General features: G+C 40.6%; 1 protein-coding gene and 1 non-coding gene across 2 annotated transcripts in view; one reads left to right on the top strand and one right to left on the bottom strand.

Annotated features, from left to right (window-relative positions):
* LOC126248976 (SRSF protein kinase 3) overlaps window positions 1–16,781 on the bottom strand; it is a 425,825-nt gene that overhangs the window by 348,724 nt on the left and 60,320 nt on the right. The window lies entirely within an intron of this gene.
* On the top strand, window positions 12,294–12,368 carry Trnas-uga (transfer RNA serine (anticodon UGA)). The gene has a single exon. It is a non-coding gene; the product is annotated as a tRNA-Ser (tRNA).

A 16,781-nucleotide genomic window follows, 5' to 3' on the forward strand; every position in this document is an offset into this window, starting at 1 on the left:
GTCGGAAAAAATGGCATACGGGGTATAAGAGAGACTTCTCCAGCTGTTGGACATATGATATTAGCATCAATGACATTATGTCGCATAGTTTCAATCTGTGGAAGGGTAGCATTACAAGGTTTCGGACAATTCAGACTGTGTAATAGTATTCTAAAAGCCGATACGCCATAAATACAGCTCTCCTAATACACCAGGTTTCTATTAAAACAGACTACGAGAAAGAAAATGAAAACTCACAAGCGCACAGCAAAGCAGAACGTTTCTTTCCTGTTGTGTGTTTAAAAAAAAATAAAATCTATGTCCGTTCGCAAGTTTATCAGAGTATCGTATGAAAATCTTAAGTTAAATCGATTAAGAACTTTTCGAATTTTTGGAAACAATGTTTCCCTTTTGTATATTAGTATAGATTAGCAACTAAACTATAGATACCTGTCGCCACGGGCAATATAATAATCCTGTATGTAGCGTTCCTGATCATGGCCAGATCGATGTGGGCACCCACATCGATGTGACCGTGATCAGGGACGCTGTGTGTGTGTGTGTGTGTGTGTGTGTGTGTGTGTGTGTGAGAGAGAGAGAGAGAGAGAGAGAGAGAGAGAGAGAGAGAGAGAGAGAGAGAGAGAGAGATGAAATGTTACAAAAAGAGCATACAGAGTAGATGAAGACGACATGGGAGACATGAATAGATGACATACCTTCAGAATTAATTGAGATCCTTGGAACAGCCAAGCAAGAGCAAATCATTACACCTGTTGTGCAAGATATATGAGACGCATGAAATACCCTCAGACTCCGCGAAGGTTGTAATAATACCAATTCCACAGAAGGCACGTGCCGAAAGATGTAAATATGAGGTAACTCTCACTTTAGCAAGTCATGATTGCAACATATTGGCACGAATTATTTACAGACGATTGGAAAAACTGGTAGAAGTGGGCTTTGAGGAAGAGAAGTTTGAGTTCCAAACAAATGTAACAATACCAGAGACATTATTGACCCTACGATTTATCCTGGTAGAAATTTTGAGGAAAGGCAAACCTATGTTTATGGCATTTGTAGATTTAGAGAAAGCTTTTGACAGCGTCATTCAATCCGTACGTTGATCAAGGAGTAAAGGAAACCAAGGAAAATGTAGAAAAGAAACTGAAGTTCAGGAAGAAGAAATAAAGCATTTAAGGTCTGCCGAAGACACTGTAATTCTGTTCAAGACGGCACAGGCCTTGGGAGAGCGGTTGAAAGGATTGGACAGAGTCCTGACAGGGGGATTTAAGATTATCATCAATGAAAGCAAAACAGGGGTATTGGTATGTAGTCGAATTAAATCAGGAGATGCTGTGGGAATCAGATTTGGAAAAGGGAAACTAAAAGTAAATTTGGATAGTAAAATAACTCATGAGGGCCTAGGTAGAGAGAATATAAAATTTGACTGGCAATGACAAGAAAAGCGTTTCTGAAGAAAAAATTGTTAATATCGAATATAATTTTAAGTGTTAACAAGTCCTTTCTGAAGGTACTTACCTGGAGTGTAGACTTGTACGGTAGTGAAACGTGTACGATAGGTAGTTAAGATAAGACCACAAGAGATGCTTCTGAAATATGATTACGTAGAATAATTCTGAAGATTAGATGGATAGACAGAACAACAAAAGAGGCGATTCTCAATCAAATTGGTGAAAAAAGAAGTTTATGGCACAACTTGACAAAGGAGAGATCATCTGACAGCACACATCCTAAGGTGTCGAGGAATTGTCAGTTTGGTAATGGAAGGAAGTGGAGGGCGGGTGGGGTTAAAATTGTAGAGTGACAACAGGGATTGAGTGCAGTAGGCAGGTTCAAATGAATGTAGACTGTGGTAGTCATGCAGAGATGAAGAGGCATGCACGGGATAGGCTAACACGGAGAGCTGATGTGTTTTTTGTATATAGACTGAAGAGGCGGATGAAAATTTGCACAAAGGCCGGGATCGAACACGAGTCTCCTACCTACTAGACAGGTATGAGACCAGTGAAGTCTCCGAGACTGTGTCATTTAATTTGCATAGAGAGCTGAATCAAACCAGTATTCGAAATTAACAACACAACAACGTTTTGACACCTATGATATGGCAATCGATACTACGCATCCAGCTATTTCATAACATCGTGTGATGCGTATCGGATGACGCGTGGGAAATCATAATCTTTCAGTACTTATTTAGTGAGAAGATATATGCAGTATCTATGCAGTGCAGCATTAAAAACTACACATCATGAGTGGTCTGTAATTAAGATACCAAATTTCAGCAACATCTACTAGTAACTGAAGAATATACCTGCCACTTTGGGAAAGTGATACTGGTATTCAAATGCATGTGAACTACACGAACGTAAAGGAAGGCGTTAATAATTTAATAGAAGTGTAATCTCCCAAATTTCTCTCTGATTTTTTTTTTTTTTTTTTTTTGCTCTGAGTTACTAAAGAACAAGATTTATGGTAGCCCTTTTCAATGTGCAGCAGATGTGGAATCCCTTCTTCACTAGGGGTACCATGGCAGCTCAGCTCGATGGGAGTCAGAATTTGAGGTTGACGACACACAACACAGAATGGATTGAGCGTATGTAAACTTCTTTATGTTCGGCCACCTCAGTGAGTCTGAACGAGGTCTTGTAATAGGACTAAGAGAAGCTGGATGTTCCTACTGCGATATTGCAGAAAGACCTGGCGGGAATGTAGCCTCTGTAAATGATTGCTGGCAGCGATGTTCACGGGAATGTACGGTCGACCGGGCTCCGGACGGCCACGTGGCACTACCGAAAGCGAAGACCATCGTGTTCGGCGTAGGACTCTGGCACATCGTACTGCATCTGCAATGGCAAGTTGACCAGCAACTGACACCATAGTGACGCGACTAACTGTTACAAATCTGCCACTTCAAGGATAGCTCCGACCCAGACCAACACCGACTCAAAGGAAGGCTTCGGCGCTTGTTGGTGACGTCACGTCAGCTAGGCACGGCGAACTCCAGGTCTGTTGCAGGCATACTCATAATGGTGGTGTCTCCCTCTCTGACACAGGAAAATGTGAAACTATAGGCGGTAGTTGACCAACACACATTGTTCTGAGAGATTTCTGAAATCAATTAATTGTGCAATTCATTACATTTCTTAACAAATAGTGTACTCCTGAACTTAAATTTCCACCTGTTTTAAGGATTGACATACAAAAACAACTTCATGGTCCAGCAGCAACAGAATTCGCGCTTCTTTACCTTATTTGTGAATCTGAGGAAGTTACTTTTGTACTGGGTTGCTTTTACAAGAAACTGTGAACACATTGGTGCTCTTCTTTAGGTATCTTGGTTGACTATGCGGTGAGGAGCACTGAATGTTAAAGAAATATCTTGCGATTGTACACGTTGGGGGAGGGGGCGAGGCACAGAAGAAGAGGCAAAATAGAGATACTTGTTTTATCAAATAAATTTTTTTGTCTTATAAAGTTTCTCCTTTCAGTTGCAAGAGGGGAATATTTATCTTTTCTCGTGTGCATGTTTAAAAAAGTTTAAGCTCAGCAGTATTTTCGATGTATGAAGCTATTTTGCTTCCTGTTTAGAATTCCTTTTGTTGAAAACGACTGTAATCTAATGACTGGCAACAGATGGACTTTTACACATGTAAATTAGTTCACATTTCCAGTGACGATGTCAAACGAAAATAAATAAATAAAAGAAACGTGTTAATTGTAAGGGGGTTGGGGTAAGTTTCGATAGCAAAATGGATCAATTAAATATAGTTACTTGAATGTAAAATTTCCGAAGCTTGCAATGCGGCAAAGCATCTTCTCATATTGATCTACGTTTGTTCAAATGGCTCTGAGCACTATGGGACTCAACAGCTGTGGTCGTAAGTCCCCTAGAACTTAGAACTACTTAAACCTAACTAACCTAAGGACATCGCACACATCCATGCCCGAGGCAGGATTCGAACCTGCGACCGTAGCGGTCGTGCGGTTCCAGACTGTAGCGCCTTTAACCGCTCGGCCACTCCGGCCGGCGAACTACGTTTGTTTCGACAGGATTCAGTAATACAGAACTATGATCTTCATTTGTAGCTTTACGATAGTAAGAAAATCTTTCATCTAAATAAAACTACATAATCCAAAACAACACCAAATATTCTGTCCAAAAATAAGAGATTTATAGTGATAACCACGCCCAGGCGTTTCTGCTTGCAACAGACCTGGCGTTCGCCGTGCCTAGCTGACGTGACGTCACCAACAAGCGCCGAGGCCGTCCTTTGAGTCGGTGTTGCCCAGACTCCCTGTAGCGTGCATTCCACTGACCCCAAACCACCGTCAATTGCGACTTCTGTCGTGTCAAACGACAGCTCACTGGATGGAAATTTGTTGTGTTTTCTGATGAAAGCTGGTTCTGCATCAGTGCCAGTGACGGTCGTGTGTTGCTAAGGAGGGGGCCAGTTGAGGGCTGGCAGCCAGCCTGTCTGCGTGTTATACACACTGGACCTACAGCTGAAATTATGATCTGGGGTGCGATTTCGTATGACACCAGGAGCACTCTCGTTGCTATCCCACGCGCCATGACTACAAATTTGTACGTCGGTCTGGTGATTTAACCTGTTGTGCTGACACTCATGAACAGCATTTCCAGGCGGTGTTTTCCCACAGTACACCGCTCACCTACATACCGCTCTTGTAACTCAACGTGCTCTACAGGGTGTAGACATCTTGCCTTGGCCTGCTCAGTCACATGATCTGTCTCCAATCGAGCACATATGGGACATCATCGGACGACAACTCCAGCGTCACCCACAACCAGCATTAACCGTCCCTTTATTGACCGATCAAGTGTAACAGGCATGGAACTCCATCGCAAAAACTGTCTCCGGCAGCTGTACAACACAATAAACGCACATTTGCATGCTTGCATTCAACATTCTGGCGGTTACACCGATTACTAATGCACCAGCGCTTCACATTTGCAATGGCTTATCTTGCACTTACACTAACCTGCGATCTTGCAATGCTGATCACTTAAATATGTTACCTACACTAATGTAATCCCAAAATTTCATCACTCTACATTAATTATTTACTGGTGTTGCAAGTTTTTCGCCGGCCGCTGTGACCGAGCGGTTCTAGGCGCTTCAGTCCGGAACCGCGCGACCGCTACGGTCGCAGGTTCGAATCTTGCCCCGGGCATGGATGTGTATGACGTCCTTAGGTTAGGTAGGTTTAAGTAGTTCTCTAAGTTATAGAGGACTGATGACCTCAGATGTTAAGTCCCATAGTGCTCAGAGCCATTTTTGCAATTTTTCGTCAGTACATGTTCTTGAAATTGTGATAGTTTACAAAAAATTTTAAATGTGATTTAGTTTGGAAGATTCTTAAGTTTTCTGGTAAATGATACACTTCTAAGTAGTTACCAGTCTAACATACTATTCAGTGTTTGTCATATATTTCCTCTTTTTTTTAAACAGAAAAACGGACATCTACACATTACCGAAAGTCTCTCAGCTGTCAATCGAGTGTGGAATCAGTTTCGGAAGAAGATAACAAAATTGAAAATGTTTAAACGACTTTACATACAGTGGCAATACTACAAATTTATTTGTACACTTGAAAAGAAATCAGACAGTGATTTAACTTTCAAGATACAGGTAAATTCTTAAGCATCTACAGCTCCTCCTCCTGAACCTCAACTACCGACATCTAGTAGCTTCAACGACTGCTCGGTGTACGAAATGGACCACAAACTATGTTAAATGTTCTGTCTGGAGTGCGTTAGACGAGTTTAAATCACCTACTAGCGACTCTATGTTGAAGACCTCTGCCTATTTGGAGGACTGCACACATGCAAACATCAAGAACAGCTTGTTTTATTCTATCTGTAAGGACACCACTCCTTTGAAGTAATTTAAAAGCAAGGTTTCAAAAGTCTTAAGGAAATGGTACCTACTTTTGAATTCCTTCAGTTATGTTTCCTAGCAAAGGCTCTCTCTAAAATATGAAGAGGTATCAGACGAAATTAAAGAGAATACATGAAGCACTATCTTAATTTATCAATCAATATTTAAAATTAAGTGATAGTAGGAAAGACATTTTTGGACATCACGGGCTATTTTCCTGGAGATACTAATACTGACAACCACCAAACAGACGGCATCAGATCACACTGCAGGCTTATTGTGAAGAATACTGATGGGTGTTCTGAATTGCTGGCATACAGAAAAACAGAAAATCGTTTAATACCGTGAAGGCCAGTACTGAGGACCGCATAGGCAATGAGCTCTGGGAAATTACTGTCGCAGCTGTGAAAAGATCACTTCAAACAGGTCACATAACCTGCCATCCCCAGACTATAAACTTTGTTGTAACTGCTGCTGCGACCCATGCTGCTGTTTCTGTAATCACATCGTCGGTTAAAGAAATCATCAAGTACATGAAAAATAGTGTCCACATGTCAGACAAGTAGAAGAAAGTTCAAATGGACAATTTTAGATCAGAAGGGAACGTGAAGAAAGCAATTCTGGATGTAAAGGTGAAATTAAACCAATTGTATGATGGACAAGACTCAGAGATGCGGAAAATTTTAAGCCTGATTTTTCTAGATGATACTTTATGCCTTAAAATGCCATCTGCTGCTGAGATTGAAGAGTTTCGGCAACTTGCTGCATTACCTAAGCCGTATGAAACTTACTGCACAAATACTGTGCGAAAAGTATGCACCAGTGTTGAAAATCTTGTCAATAGTTACTGTTTGACTGTGCAACTGAACAATTTCAACTCAAACAGCGCCAACGTTTTAGCAATAAAGAACTCTTAGCCGAAATATTGAAGAGGCTTGGCTTTGTAGACGAAAATTACAATAAGTATAGTTCTTGGTCCACAATTAAAGTACATTTACAGACATCTGTTTTAAGTGTCAAAGCAATTGGCAACTTGAAAAACCTTTAGTCTCTCGTAAGCCCTTCCGGAAAATATGAGGAAGACGATGCTGTAAAGCTGCTGATCATAGGAAGAAACATATAGAGGTTGCTCATGGTCAGAATAAGAGAGACGATGAGCTAACACAGTGAATTCTCAGGAATTAAGTGCTCTGGAAGTATGGCAGAACATGAAACCCATTCTCCTTATACCGAAACTTCTGTGCCATGTGAAAGCCTTGTTCCCGGTAATTGGAGTAACTGTCGCACAGCAGAGAAATCAACATCTAAAAAAGTGAATGGTTTTTGGGTGGCACTTTGGAAAATGAATGGTTCGAGTAGATAAGACTTTTCACTACGGAAATAGCTTTGCCTATAACAACAGCATTTATGTTCAGCATAAATATCATGTTAAGGCCTTTGTATTTTGGAGTATTTGTCCTTTACTACTCAAGCTTACATTTGTTTTTATATCCAGGTTAGTTCATGTGAACGTGGTCTAATTTCCATATTTCGCCATGTGCTGAGTGTTTCAAAATGACTATCGCGGCTTTGTAGCACTTATTACATTCAACTTACACTTATAAATAATACATTAAATGAAAGAGCAATTCAAACCGTTTTTCTTACGAGTGCTCCAAATGAGCACCTGCATCACACGGCACACATTGAGTCCATAGACGAATTCTTCCCAAACCTTGATCAGTATGTGTCGAGTAATTGTTGCAACAACGGCCTCAATCCTATTTCTTCAGTCGGCTAGGTCAGCTGGTAGCGAAGGTACGTAAGTACGATCCTTTGTACACCTAAACGGTAAAAATTGCAAGGTGTCAGATCGTGTGAACGTGGAGGCCATGCGAAACAAGCTCCGTCATCTGGCCTCTTGTGGCCAATCCAGCGGTCGGGTACAACGTCGTTATCCAATCACTTCGAGTTACGCCCGTGAGGCGGCGCACCACCTTGCTGGCAAATAAAGTTCTACGCTTCACCTTCTTCAAACTAAGGAAAGAGCCATAGTTCTAGCGGATCGAGATAAGAAATACCAGTTACAGTTACTTCACCGAAAAAGAAAAGCACATGAACTTTCCGCCGGGATGTGGGGAAAAAAAAAATCCCCTAATTCTCGTTGCAAATGTTCCATCTCGTGGGGATTTGCTGACACCCAAATGAGCGCATTGTGTGTGTTCAATTTTCCACTTCGGTGGAATGTCGATTCATCACTAAAGACGAGAGGATTCAAAGAATCTTCATCGTCATACAATAACACTTCGTTTGCAAAGTTGGCATAAACCGTAATCTATATGCTTTAGAGCTTGTAACGACTGCTAACGATAAGGGCATAGCTGTGAGCATCTTCTTAAAAGTCTCCATACACTTCGAACTGATTTCTTGGGGCTAGGCGCTAAAGACTCTCACACTCGTTGAACACGTTCTTCGTTCACCCTCGGTCATCCAGCACTCTTCCCTTTGCAAAGACAGACGGTGTCTTCAAACTGATCATACTATCTACGGGTGTTACCATCACTTGAAGTATTACAACAGAACTTGATAAATACAGAACGCCTGTTGTACAGTAACAACAGATTCAATCCTTGCAAACCGTAAAACACTAAAAGCTTTCTGCACACTAGTGCTTTTCCGGTGTCTCGCGAAATGAGCGGCATGAAGAATCTGCGTCGTCATCGAGACTACACACTACTATGTAGGTTTCTGTCATTGAACTGTTCACGAGTGTTCTGCCCCTGTGCCTTTCAAGGAAGAATATTCCACTGTTGGTAGCAGTATCATTCTCCAAGATCGTGTATGATCAAAACTGGGTTCCTTTAGATCTTAATGTGATGCACTGTTCAATAATAAAGTAGTTCCACATTAGATATTCATGATACAGAAATTCGTTAGATAAAGGCCGAAATCATGAAGCGTCTGTTTTCTTGAACTTTTGCGTCAACTTCCTGCGTAACATCTTCAGTGATGACAGACGGTTGCCCACTTCGCACTCACGGCCATTTTTAAACGCTCCAACCCTCTCTCTTACCGAACAGGCCTCGAAGACCCAACGGTAGCGACCGGCCGCCGTGTCATCTTCAGTCACAGGTGCCACTGGATGCGGATATGGAGGGTGGAGGGGCGAGAGGTCAGCACACCGCTCTCCTCGTCGTATGTCAGTTTATGAGACCGTGTATAATGATAAACAGTTTATAAATGTAAACATATAGAATAGTTCAAATATTTAGACTCCTGTATAAAATTTAGTACGAACCATTAGACGTGATGTTACACATATTTCTAATAATAGTGTTTTGTAGTAATAATATCCTACTTACAATATTCCCATTCCCCCAAAAGATCATTCTGTATCTTGCAACAGAATCAAAGTACCTGTGATAACTTTTCTAATGTCCATCTGACATGTATAGGTCAATATTGTCATTGAGAATGCAAGACTGTTTAGCTCGTTTGCCAAGTAGCTTATGTGAGGAGGCAAGGATAATTTTTTTCTATAGATATCCCCAGGAATTTGACAGACTCTGCTTCCCTAAGCAACTAACTTTTATGGAGAGTTTGGAAATTATCTGATTTTGATTGTTTAGTTTTAAACTGTGTTAGTTGTGTCTTTGTCATGTATAATATTAATCCATTTACATCACATCAATGTTTTAAACTATTTAAGATGTCAATGACTTTATGGGGAATTTGTTTTGTGGTCTCACTTTCATTGATTACAGGTATGTCATCTGCAAATAAAACTGATTCGGATGTTATACTTAGAGGTAAAGTATGTATCTCTATCCAGATCTTATTCTAAAGCAATGGACCTATTTCAACCAAACTTGGTACACATATCACTTACTGCCTGGAAAGAATTTCTGTGCGTGTAAGAACCACCCACCTATCAGAGAGGGGGGAGGAGGGTGGGGGGTGAAAAACCAGTATAGCCCATGACATGCGAATACCCATAGTTTAGTCATCCAGTATTTGAGAAGGAGAGCAGTTAAAAATTTGCAACAAACATCACACAAAATTTCAGAACTTTACACAACTTTTTCCTCCCTGATGGCCCCCACAAAATGACTGAAGAGAAAAAGTTTACCACTTACTACATTGCTACTTGAAGCATTAAGTTTACTACTAACTGAATCGGTGACACATTTTCTATACATTACTCACATACACAACTTAAAGTATCAGAAAAATTATATCATCGTATGACACACAGTTAAGGATATGTGACTGAGATGAATGAGAAACTATCACATCATGCATGACATTTTAATTCATTCCTTCTTTACTAAACCTGTTCACAAGGCATTTTGCGGACTGTAGCCACATCCACCAATGGATGTACTTGCAAAATTATATCAATGCACAACACACAGTTCAGGAGATACGACTCCATAAACATTCAGCTGCATAAGAATCAAACTGCAGGGCAAAATTCACTAGTTATAGAGGCATAACGTGTATTCAAATACTTGTGAAATATGTTCAGCATATGTGAAATATATCTGCCATGTGTATGCGGGCAAAGTCACAGGTAAAGAGCTCATCGTAAATCCCTGGAACAATTTCAAGCAAATTTGGTCTCTGAGAGGAGTGCAACAACATGGAGGGCGAAGAAGATGTACAGACGGCAAGGGGAGAAGGAGGAGATGAGCAAAGATTGTGGAGGTGGACAGAAAAAGAGGAGACAAGGAGATGGACAGAGAAAGGAAAGAGGAGGAGATGTACAAAGACAGGGGGCAGGAGCAGACGGACAAAGAGAGGAAGATGAGGAGACATACAAAATGTGGGGGTGGAGGAGATGTACAAAGAGCAAGGGGGGAGGAGATGGAATTAGAGGCAGGAAGAGGAGATGGAATTAGAGGCGGGAAGAGGAGACGGACAGAGAGGGGTTGAATGAGGAGATGGATGAATAGAAAACTGCAATCAATACACACCTGGGCAATGCTGGGTACTCAGCTAGTCATTTATATAAAATAAAAAAAGGATTGGGCCTCAAATGGAACCTTGTGCAACTCCATATGAAATAACTTTCCAGTCCAAGAAACAATTTCCTGTACTTTATGTTACAACTACCCTTTGCTTTCTACGATCTAACCATTTCAAGGCACTACTATTTACTCAACATATTTCTAATTTACATAGCAGTATAGCGTATGTTATACAGTCAAGCGCCTTCACAAGATCACAGAAAACTCCGATCACAGAAAACTCCTGCAACTTTTTGGGATTTATCCAAAGATAAGCAAATTTTCCCAAACAGTTTATTGATGGCACATATTGTACTTTTGCCTTTCTGGAAGCCAAACAGATGTAACGGGATTATATTTTCCTATGAAATTTCTGGATATGGACTGCAATAACTTTTTGCAAATACCTTTGAGACTATTAGGAGAAAGCTTACTGGTCTGTAGTTTCCTACATCTTCCTTTGAACCTTTCTTGAATAAAGGCTTTACTACTGCATACTTCATAGCTTCTGGATAGTACCCTTCTCTAAATGGTTAGTTAATTATTTCAGATAGGAGTCCTGGATATTATATTAGAGACTGCTTTAATTACTCTAGTGGGTATTTCATTCTACCCAGGTGAATTTTCATTTTAAGAGACAATGTTACTTTTTCTATATCTTTAGCTATAATTCATTCAAATTTAGTTAGAACTTCCATTTATCCTGGCTAAAACCAAAAGCTGAAGATCCAGAGAGCAACCAAACTGGAAGAAAGAAGAGATAAGATCACCTTAGGTTCTCTCTCAGAAAGATGACAAAGGAGCAAAGTAGGCAGGAAACACGATTATCAGTGAGAAAATTCTCAACTTAGGTTCAATGCTCTTGTGCCTCCCATGTTTCAGCCTATTTAACTGCTTTGAACTGCAACACCCAGAATGAATTGCCTACATGGACCCAAACCAGGAGTATGTGTCTAAGAGATTATGACAGCAGAGAGGGGACCAACACATTCCTCCAGAATGAGATTTTCACTCTGCAACTGAGTGTGCACTGATATGAAACTTCCTGGCAGATTAAAACTGTGTGCCGGACCGAGACTCGAACTCGGGACCTTTGCCTTTCGCGGGCAAGTGCTCTACCAACTGAGCTACCGGAGCACGACTCACGCCCCATCCTCACAGCTTTACTTCTGCCAGTACCTCGTCTCCTACCTTCCAAACTTTACAGAAGCTCTCCTGCGAACCTTGAAGAACTAACACTCCTGAAAGAAAGGATATTACGGAGACATGGCTTAGCCACAGCCTGGGAGATGTTTCCAAAATGAGATTTTCATTCTGCAGCGGAGCAGGAGAGCTTCTGTAAAGTTTGGAAGGTAGGAGACGAGGTACTGGCAGAAGTAAAGATGTGAGAACAGGGCGTGAGTCATGCTTGGGTAGCTCAGTTGGTAGAGCACTTGCCCGTGAAAGGCAAAGGTCCCGAGTTCGAGTCTCGGTCCGGCACACAGTTTTAATCTTCCAGGAAGTTTCAACACATTCCTCCTTTGTGAGACCCAGTCAGTCATGTTACACCTCAAGTCACTTGTACATTAAGTTCCCTAATCATACAGCAATTATAAGAGAAGGCTATAATCATCTAACAATCAATTTGGATACTTACAGTTTTGTTAGTGGTGGATGTAACAAGATATCCAATGACTCATTACTAAATGCCTTCTCTGAAAACAACCTAGAACAGATAGCTTGTAGTCCTACTCATGATGGAAAAAGATCTAACAGCAACAAATACATCTGATCCCCTTGAGGATGTCCATACAGAAACTGTTATCAGTGATAATGAGGCAGTTTTGCAGTAACAGTGAACACCAACGTACAAAGGTCAACTATATATGAGGCCTGTTCAAAAAGTAAGATGACTTTTCAAATTGCACAAGCAATGTACATTCAACTACCGATTTTTTTTTTTTTTTTACATATTTCATGCACATTTGTTCCTAGTTTCAAGTGTACAGCATACTGCATTTGTTTTTGACAGCTAGAAAGGTTAGACGCGTTTAAGTGTGCTTGGCAATTTTCGATAAAAAAAAAAAAAAAATATTTGCTTCCAATTTTGGGTGAAAAATAGAATCCAATAATCCAATGCTCTAAGACACTTGAAATATTGACAGTGGCATATGGTGAGTCTGATCTAAGTACAAAAAAAAAGTTTACAAGTGGTACAAGCTCTTCCAAGATGGCCGAGAAGATGCCAATGACGAACCTCGCTCTGGACGCCTAAGTACATGAACAAAAGGTGATAACATCAAAAGCTGTGAAGAAAATTGTTTTGGAAAATCGTTGAATTATCATAAAAGATGATGCTCAGGGTGTTGGCATATCGGTAGGCTCGTGTCATGCAATTTTTTCTGATGTTCTGGGCATGAGACGTGTGTCAGCGAAGTTTGTTCCAAAACATCTCAATTTTGATCAGCAGAACCGTTACATGAGCATTGCTCAGGAGCTCTTGAATGATGTCAACGATGATTCTGATTTTCTCAGAAAAGTCATAACTGGTGACAAAACATGGATTTACAGTTGACGTCAAAACCAAAGCCCCATCTTCCCGATGGAAGTATCCCAGAGAGCCAAGACCTAAAAAAGGCATGCCAAGTTCGATCAAATGTCAAAGTTTTGCTCAATCACCATGGCGTAGTGCATCATAAATTTTTGCCTCAAGGCCTTACGATCAATAAGGAGTATTACCTTGACATTATGCACGGTTTGCGAGAAGCAATACACAAAAATGCCCGGAATTGTGGAAAAACAATTCAACAATGCACTTGCTCATTCATTGTTGCTTCTGAGAGATTTTTTGGCCAAGAACAACATGACCATCATGCCTCGGTCACCATATTCACCAGATTTGGCCTCGTGTAACTTTTTCCTGTTTTAAAAACTGAAGAGACCTATGAAAGGATGAAAATTTTTAACTGAGGAAATAAAAACTGCATCACTGGAAATACTCAAGGCTGTGCCAAAAAGTGCTTATGAGAAGTTCTTCAAGGATTGGCACAAGTGTATTGAATCTGAAGGGGGATTACTTTGAAGGACGCAACATAAATATTGATGAATGTTGTTGTTGTGGTCTTCAGTCCTGAGACTGGTTTGACGCAGCTCTCCATGCTACTCTATCCTGTGCAAGCTTCTTCATCTCCCAGTACCTACTGCAACCTACATCCTTCTGAATCTGCTTAGTGTATTCATCTCTTGGTCTCCCTCTACGATTTTTACCCTCCACGCTGCCCTCCAATGCTAAATTTGTGATCCCTTGAGGCCTCAGAACATGTCCTACCAACCGATCCCGTCTTCTGGTCAAGTTGTGCCACAAACTTCTCTTCTCCCCAATCCTATTCAGTACTTCCTCATTAGTTATGTGATCTACCCATCTAATCTTCAGCATTCTTCTGTAGCACCACATTTCGAAAGCTTCTATTCTCTTCTTGTCCAAACTATTTATCGTCCATGTTTCACTTCCATACATGGCTACACTCCATACAAATACTTTCAGAAATGACTTCCTGACACTTAAATCTATACTCGATGTTAACAAATTTCTCTTCTTCAGAAACGCTTTCCTTGCCATTGCCAGTCTACATTTTATATCCTCTCTACTTCGACCATCATCAGTTATTTTGCTCCCCAAATAGCAAAACTCCTTTACTACTTTAAGTATCTCATTTCCTAATCTAATTCCCTCAGCATCACCCGATTTAATTCGACTACCTTCCATTATCCTCGTTTTGCTTTTGTTGATGTTCATCTTATATCCTCCTTTCAAGACACTGTCCATTCCATTCAACTGCTCTTCCAAGTCCTTTGCTGTCTCTGACAGAATTACAATGTCATCGGCGAACCTTAAACTTTTTATTTCTTCTCCATGGATTTTCATACCTATTCCGAATTTTTCTTTTGTTTCCTTTACTGCTTGCTCAATATACAGATTGAATAACATCGGGGAGAGGCTACAACCCTGTCTTACTCCCTTCCCAACCACTGCTTCCCTTTCATGTCCCTCGACTCTTATAACTGCCATCTGGTTTCTGTACAAATTGTAAATAGCCTTTCGCTCCCTGTATTTTACCCCTGCCACCTTTAGAATTTGAAAGAGAGTATTCCAGTCAACATTGTCAAAAGCTTTCTCTACGTCTACAAATGCTAGAAACGTAGGTTTGCCTTTCCTTAATCTTTCTTCTAAGATAAGTCGTAAGGTCAGTATTGCCTCACGTGTTCCAGTGTTTCTACGGAATCCAAACTGATCTTCCCCGAGGTTGGCTTCTATTAGTTTTTCCATTCGTCTGTAAAGAATTCGTGTTAGTATTTTGCAGCTGTGACTTATTAAACTGATGGTTCGGTAATTTTCACATCTGTCAACACCTGCTTTCTTTGGGATTGGAATTATTATATTCTTCTTGAAGTCTGAGGGTATTTCGCCTGTTTCATACATCTTGCTCACCAGATAGTAGAGTTTTGTCAGGACTGGCTCTCCCAAGGCCATCAGTAGTTCCAATGGAATGTTGTCTACTCCGGAGGCCTTGTTTCGACTCAGGTCTTTCAGTGCTCTGTCAAACTCTTCACGCAGTATCTTATCTCCCATTTCATCTTCATCTACATCCTCTTCCATTTCCATAATATTGTCCTCAAGTACATCGCCCTTGTATAGACCCTCTATATACTCCTTCCACCTTTTTGCTTTCCCTTCCTTGCTTAGAACTGGGTTTCCATCTGAGCTCTTGATATTCATACAAGTCGTTCTCTTATCTCCAAAGGTCTCTTTAATTTTCCTGTAGGCAGTATCTATCTTAACCCTAGTGAGATAAGCCTCTACATCCTTACATTTGTCCTCTAGCCATCCCTGCTTAGCCATTTTGCACTTCCTGTCGATCTCATTTTTGAGACGTTTGTATTCCTTTTTGCCTGCTTCATTTACTGCATTTTTATATTTTCTCCTTTCATCAATTAAATTCAATATTTCTTCTGTTACCCAAGGATTTCTACTAGCCCTCGTCTTTTTACCTACTTGATCCTCTGCTGCCTTCACTACTTCATCCCTCAAAGCTACCCATTCTTCTTCTACTGTATTTCTTACCCCCATTCCTGTCAATTGTTCCCTTATGCTCTCCCTGAAACTCTGTACAACTTCTGGTTCTTTCAGTTTATCCAGGTCCCATCTCATTAAATTCCCACCTTTTTGCAGTTTCTTCAGTTTTAATCTACAGGTCATAACCAATAGATTGTGGTCAGAGTCCACATCTGCCCCTGAAAATGTCTTACAATTTAAAACCTGGTTCCTAAATCTCTGTCTTACCATTATATAATCTATTTGATACCTTCTAGTATCTCCAGGATTCTTCCACGTATACAACCTTCTTTTATTATTCTTGAACCAATTGTTAGCTATGATTAAGTTATGCTCTGTGCAAAATTCTACCAGGCGGCTTCCTCTTTCATTTCTCTCCCCCATTCCATATTCACCCACTATGTTTCCTTCTCTCCCTTTTCCCACTCTCGAATTCCAGTCACCCATGACTATTAAATTTTCGTCTCCCTTCACTATCTGAATAATTTCTCTTATTTCAGCATACATTTCTTCAATTTCTTCGTCATCTGCTGAGCTAGTTGGCATATAAACTTGTACTACTGTAGTAGGTGTGGGTTTCGTATCTATCTTGGCCACAATAATGTGTTCACTATGCTGTTTGTAGTAGCTTCCCCGCATTCCTATTTTCCTATTCATTATTAAACCTACTCCTGCATTACCCCTATTTGATTTTGTGTTTATAACCCTGTAGTCACCTGACCAGAAGTCTTGTTCCTCCTGCCACCGAACTTCACTAATTCCCACTATATCTAACTTTAACCTATCCATTTCCCTTTTTAA

Source organism: Schistocerca nitens, chromosome 3 (genome assembly GCF_023898315.1).
Source record: "Schistocerca nitens isolate TAMUIC-IGC-003100 chromosome 3, iqSchNite1.1, whole genome shotgun sequence".
NCBI lineage: Eukaryota > Metazoa > Arthropoda > Insecta > Orthoptera > Acrididae > Schistocerca > Schistocerca nitens.